At 42.3% G+C, this 6,000-nt stretch overlaps 1 non-coding gene across 1 annotated transcript; it reads left to right on the forward strand.

The window, feature by feature from the left end:
• Positions 1-1,015: 1,015 nt before the first annotated feature.
• LOC132528325 (U6 spliceosomal RNA) lies at positions 1,016-1,122 on the forward strand. The gene has a single exon (XR_009543197.1). It is a non-coding gene; the product is annotated as a U6 spliceosomal RNA (small nuclear RNA).
• The last annotated feature ends 4,878 nt before the right edge of the window (positions 1,123-6,000 follow it).

The following is a 6,000-nucleotide window of genomic DNA, read 5'->3' on the forward strand; positions in this document are numbered from 1 at the left end:
CGATTGAGTTCGAATGAGTGGTCCTAAGAGCAACTGAACCAAGCTCTTAAAGCTCAACCATACTCTTCAGAGAACCAGTAGCAACAAAAGAAGAGTCTCTCTGGGCTTCCCTGGTGGCGCAGTTGAGAGTCCGCCTGCTGATGCAGGGGACGCGGGTTCGTGCCCCGGTCCGGGAAGATCCCACATGCCGTGGAGCGGCTGGGCCCGTGAGCCATGGCCGCTGAGCCTGCACGTCCGGAGCCTGTGCTCTGCAACGGGACAGGCCACGGCAGTGAGAGGCCCACGTACCAAAAAAAAAAAAAAAGTCTCTCTTTCCACGCCCCCATCCCCAACTTCAAAACTGTCAGTTTATTACAAATAAGTCAAGCAGAACAGGGACAGTCGGAAGAGGATGCCATTGGGGCAATTCCCAGCAGGCTGAGTGACTCCGGGCCCTGCTGTTGGCTGCTTGGGTCCTGGGTCTGGGCTGAGAAGATGTGCAGGTTGAGGAAGGGGTGCACAGGTAGGATGTGATCTCCTTGGAAAAGCAGTGTGGGGAACCGATAGCTTTTAGGCAATAGAGTCCAGGCTCCGCTGAGGGGAGGGTTCCGTGTCCTTAAGGATGGCTGCTGCTGGGAATTCTCATTCCACACCTGACCACCTGCCCTCCTTTGAATCTATTGATATTTCCTCTTCTGATGTCGTCCAGCATCACAATGTCTCTGCTACTCGAGCCCTCACAGTGATGAGACCATACAGAGCTGTCTGTTGTTGATCACGGACAACAAGGGAGCTCTGCCTCCCACTCCCTGTTTCCCTCTGATCAAGACATGGCAAAGTTCATTTGCACATTCAACAAATTATATTCTTTTCATAGCATAATTTTATTAAGTTATCTTAGCATCTAATTGAGGAAGAGGGTAAAGAAGGAAGAGAATACAATCGTCCCTCGGCATCTGTGGGGCATTGCTTTCAGGACTCCCACAGACACCAAAATCCACAGGTACTCAAGTCCCTCATAGAAAATGCCCTGTACGTGCTCACTTCGGCAGCACATATACTAAAATTGGAATGATACAGAGAAGATTAGCATGGCCCCTGCACAAGGATGACAGGCAAATTCGTGAAGCGTTCCATATTTTTTGATTCACTTTGTTATAAAGCAGAAACTAACACCATTGTAAAGCAATTATACTCCAATAAAGATGTTAAAAAAAAAGAAAGAAAAGAAAAGAAAAAAGAAAGAAAGAAAAAAAAAAGAAAGTCGGCCCTCCATGTCCGCTGTTCTGCATCCGCAGATTCAACAAACCGTAGCTGGAAATCCATGGTTGGTTCATTCTGTGGATGTGCAATACTCAGATTGAGGGCTGACTGCATTTACAAACCCAGCACGTGCTCAACTCTGTGGTGGGTGCTCTAAATATATTATCTCATTTAATCCTTCAACATTCCTGTGAGGTAGGCATTGTTCACCTATTTTGCAGATGTGAATATAATCACAAAGTCCATGTTACTGGGAACTTAGCCGCCACCGTTACCCAGCCCAGTCTTGAGCACAATGGTCTAGGCAAGTATCTAGCACAGCAGATGACTGATGTATGATAGATGGGCTTGGCTGGATCCTTGTCCCTGATCAAGTTGATAAAATTTTACCTAGTTTTTCCTGCCCTTCTGCCTTATTTCAGCACTCCAAACATATATTGGTGGAGAACCGGAAGTTCTGGGCACCATATTAGGCTCTCTAAAGGAAAAGTCAAAGTCTTATATGCATTTATTTATACCCTACTTTTTCCTTCCAGGGATTTAAAGTGATTTACTGGGACTTCCCTGGTAGCACCGTGGTTAACAATGCGCCTGCCAAAGCAGCGGACATGGGTTTGAGCCCTGGTCCGGGAAGATCCCACATGCCGCAGAGCAACTAAGCCCATGTGCCACAACTACTGAAGCCTGCATGACTAGAACCTGCACTCTGCAACAAAGAGAAGCCACTGCAATGAGAAGCCTGCGCACCACAATGAAGAGTAGAGAAACACCGCAACTAGAGAAAGCCCGTGGGCAGCAATTAAGACCCAATGCAGCCAAAAAAATAAAAATAAAAATAAAATAAAGTGATTTACCACAAAGATACCTACAATAACATGACTAAGTACAAATAAGAATAAAACAATAGAATCATGGGTAACTTAAACATGACTAGCTAAAATAAAAGCTAATAACAGAAGAGGCAAAGTAAAATCACAAATATGTAGGCTGTAAGGAATTATAGAGTTGCCATAATTAAGTCTCAATTTTTACTTTTTGTTTACTACCAGCCAAACTGAAAAGGAAAATATGGTCAGTTACATAGTCCTTATTCTTAGGAAAAGAAACTTCCTCAAGGGAAGCTTAGCTCTTTGAAAAATTTGGTTCTAAATTATATACCTCATACACAATTTCATATTAGCTTCCACCTGCCCCACTCATGACAGAGTAGAAACTATATCATACATTCCTAGAGCAAAAGCAGTAAAGTAAAACTCTGTAGTAAAGGTTAATAAAGAGGTTCTCAAGCTGGGATATAGAGTTTGTATCAGTTATCTGTTGCTGTGTAATAAATCTTCCCAAAGCTTAAAACAGCCACCATTTTATTTGCTCATGATCCTGAGGGTCAGCAAACTGGGCTGAGCTCAGCTGGGCACTTCTACCAACACTCAGGCCTCACACTGCAGAGGCTCTGATAATGGGATGAGGCCCATTTATCAGCAGCAGATTGAAAAGCTCCTCAGGTGATTCTTACATATTGCCAAGCTTCAGAGTCACCAGCCTCATGCACAACACTAAATCACAACTGAGTGAAGGCTGTTCTTCCCGGGTGAGGTAAAGTCAAAAAGGACTTGGAGAAATCTGAGACCTAGATTAGCCAAAACAATACTGAAAAAGAACAAAGTTGGAGAACTCATACTTGCTGATTTCAAAATTTACTATAAAGTTACAGTAATCAAGACAGTGTGGCATGGCATAAAGAAGATGTATATATCAAGGGATCAGAATAGAGAGTCCAGGAATAAACCCTCACATCTATAATCAACTGATTTTCAACAAGGGTGCGAAGATCATTCAATGGGGAAAGAAGGGTCTTTTCAACAATATGCAAAGGAACGATTTTGGACCCCCTTTTTCCATCATCTAAAAGAAGTTACTCAAAATAGGTCATAGACCTAAATGTAAGAGCTAGAACTATGTAACTCTTAAAAAAAAAAAAAAGGATAGGATTATACACCATGACCAAGTGGAATTTACCCTAGGAATGTAAGGTTGTTTTAAAACCCAAAATTCAATTAATGTAATTCACTATAGTAACAGAAAAAAGGACAAACACCACATGGTCATCTCAATAGCTTCAGAAAAGTCATTTCTCAAAATCCAATTTACATTCAAGATACAATTGCTCAATAAACTATGGATAAAAGGAAGCTTCCACAATTTAACATCATACTTAACAGTAAAAGACTGAATGTGTGGGCTTCCCTGGTGGCGCAGTGGTTGCGAGTCTGCCTGCCGATGCAGGGGACACAGGTTCGTGCCCCGGTCTGGGAAGATCCCACATGCCGCAGAGCCGCTGGGCCCGTGAGCCACGGCCGCTGAGCCTGTGCGTCCGGAGCCCGTGCTCCGCAACGGGAGAGGCCACAGCAGTGAGAGGCCCGCGTATCGCAAAAAAAATGACTGACTGTGTGAAGGAATATGATTCAGGCTTAAAAAGGAAGGAAATTCTGACACAGGCTACACCATGCATGAACCTAGAAGTCATTATGCTAAGTGAAATAAGCCAGTTACAAAAAAGATAAATACTGTATGATTCCACTTATATAAAGTACCTAGAATAGTCTAATTCATAGGGACAGAAAGTAGAATGGTTGGTGCCGGAGTCTGAGAAGACAGAGGAACAGGGAGTTATTGTTTAAAGGTACAGAGTTTCAGTTTGGGACGATGAAAAGAGTTCCACGGATGATGGTGGTGATGGTTGCACAACAGTGCGAATGTACTAAATGACAATGAACTGTACCCTTAAAAATGGTAAATTTTACGTTATGTAATTTTATATTTCACCACAATTTTTTTTTTTTTTTGGCTGCGCTGGGTCTTTGTTGCTGCGTGCGGGCTCTCTCTAGTTGCGGCGAGCAGGGGCTAATCTTGATTGCAGTGTGCGGGCTTCTCATTGTCATGGCTTCTCTTGTTGTGGAGCATGGTATCTAGGCTCACAGGCTTCAGCAGTTGTGGCAAATGGACTCAGCAGTTGTGGCTTGAGGGCTCTAGAGTGCAGGCTCAGTAGTTGTGGTGCATGGGCCTAGTTGCTCCATGGCACGTGGGATCTTCCCAGACCAGGGTTCGAACCCGTGTCCTCTGCATTGGCAAGCAGATTCTTAACCACTGCACCACCAGGGAAGTGCCTCACCACAATTTTTAAAATAAAAATAAGTAAATACAACAGTGAAAGAATGAATGCTTTCCTAAGACCTAGAACAAGGCAGGGATATCTGCTCTCACCACTTTTACTCAGCATTGTCCTGGAATCTCCAGCCAGTGAAATAATGCAAGAAAAACAAATAAAAGGTATATAAACTGGAAAGGAAGAAGTAGAAATGTCTCTATTCACAGAAAACATGATCCTGTACGTAGAAAATTCTAAGGAGTCTCCAAAAATGTACTAGAATAAATAAACCAGTTCAGCAAGGCCACAGGACACAAAACCAATACGAAGTTAATTATATTTTAATATGCTAACAATGAACAATCCAGAAATGAACTGTTTTTTGTTCATTTTTCAGAAATGAACAATTTCATTCACAATAGCATCAAAAAGAACAAAATACTTGGGAATCAATTTAACAAAAAAGTGCAAGAACTATGCACAAAACTCCTAAAACATTGCTGAGATATTTACCTGAACGTCTGATCAAATGGAGAGGCGTACCATGCACATCAATTAGAAGGCTCAATTATTGTTAAAGAGGCAGTCCTCCCTAAACTGATCTAGAGATTCCACATAATCCCCACGAAAATCTCAGGAGGGCTTTTTTGGTATAATAGAATTTGACAACCTGATCCTACAAGTTACATGGAAATGCAAAGAACATGGAACAGCCAAACAGTTTTGAAAAAGAACTAAGTTGGGACACTTACACTACCTGGTTTCAAAGCTTTCTATAAAGGTAGAGTAATCAGGACAATCTTTTTTGTTTGTTTGTTTGTTTGGCCGCAACGCACAGCTTGTGGGATCTTAGTTCTCCAACTAGGGATCGAACTTGCACCCTTGGCAATGAAAGCACGGAGTCCTAACCACTGGACTGCCAGGGAATTCCCTGGGACAACCTTGTATTGGCATAAACGTAGACATATGGGTCAATAGAACAGAATGGCATGTCCAGAAATAAGCCCTTATGGTCACAATCAATTGCTTTCCAACAAAAGATGCCAAGGCAAAAAAAAAAAGTATAACTTTCCTCCCACTATACGCAAAAATTCATTCTCAGATCTAAATGTAGGAGCTAAATAATTATTATCTACACTAATTCCAAAAATCTACCCCCCAAAACCCCCAACTAACTAGCTCTTTGCTTTACTTCACTAGGGCAAATGACTAAGGTTAGAGATGGGCCAAATATTTTGAATGCCATTGTCTGTTATTTTTGACACCTTTACCAATATTTTCCTCTCTGAGACCAGATTTGTCAAGTTGAGTGCCTTGGAAGAAAACCCCACCACATTACCCTGACGGACGTCTGCGTTGTAAAGAAAGGTAATGGAATTTTTAAGTTGATCCCCAGGGTACTGAAAAATCCTAGACGGGTTCTGAACTCAGATTCTGTTCTAAAGAATAGTATTTTCCATCTAGAGAATTTGATTGACAGTTGCGCTAATAATTTCTCAAATTTAGCTGTGATCATTCACCTTAATTTAATTTGAAGATGTAACAAGGAAAGGAAGACCTCCCCAGGGGTGTTCGCCACTGAGTTCCTCCGGCCTTAAAAGGCTGAGAGGGTC

Source organism: Lagenorhynchus albirostris, chromosome 10 (assembly GCF_949774975.1).
Source record: "Lagenorhynchus albirostris chromosome 10, mLagAlb1.1, whole genome shotgun sequence".
Taxonomy (NCBI): Eukaryota; Metazoa; Chordata; class Mammalia; order Artiodactyla; family Delphinidae; genus Lagenorhynchus; species Lagenorhynchus albirostris.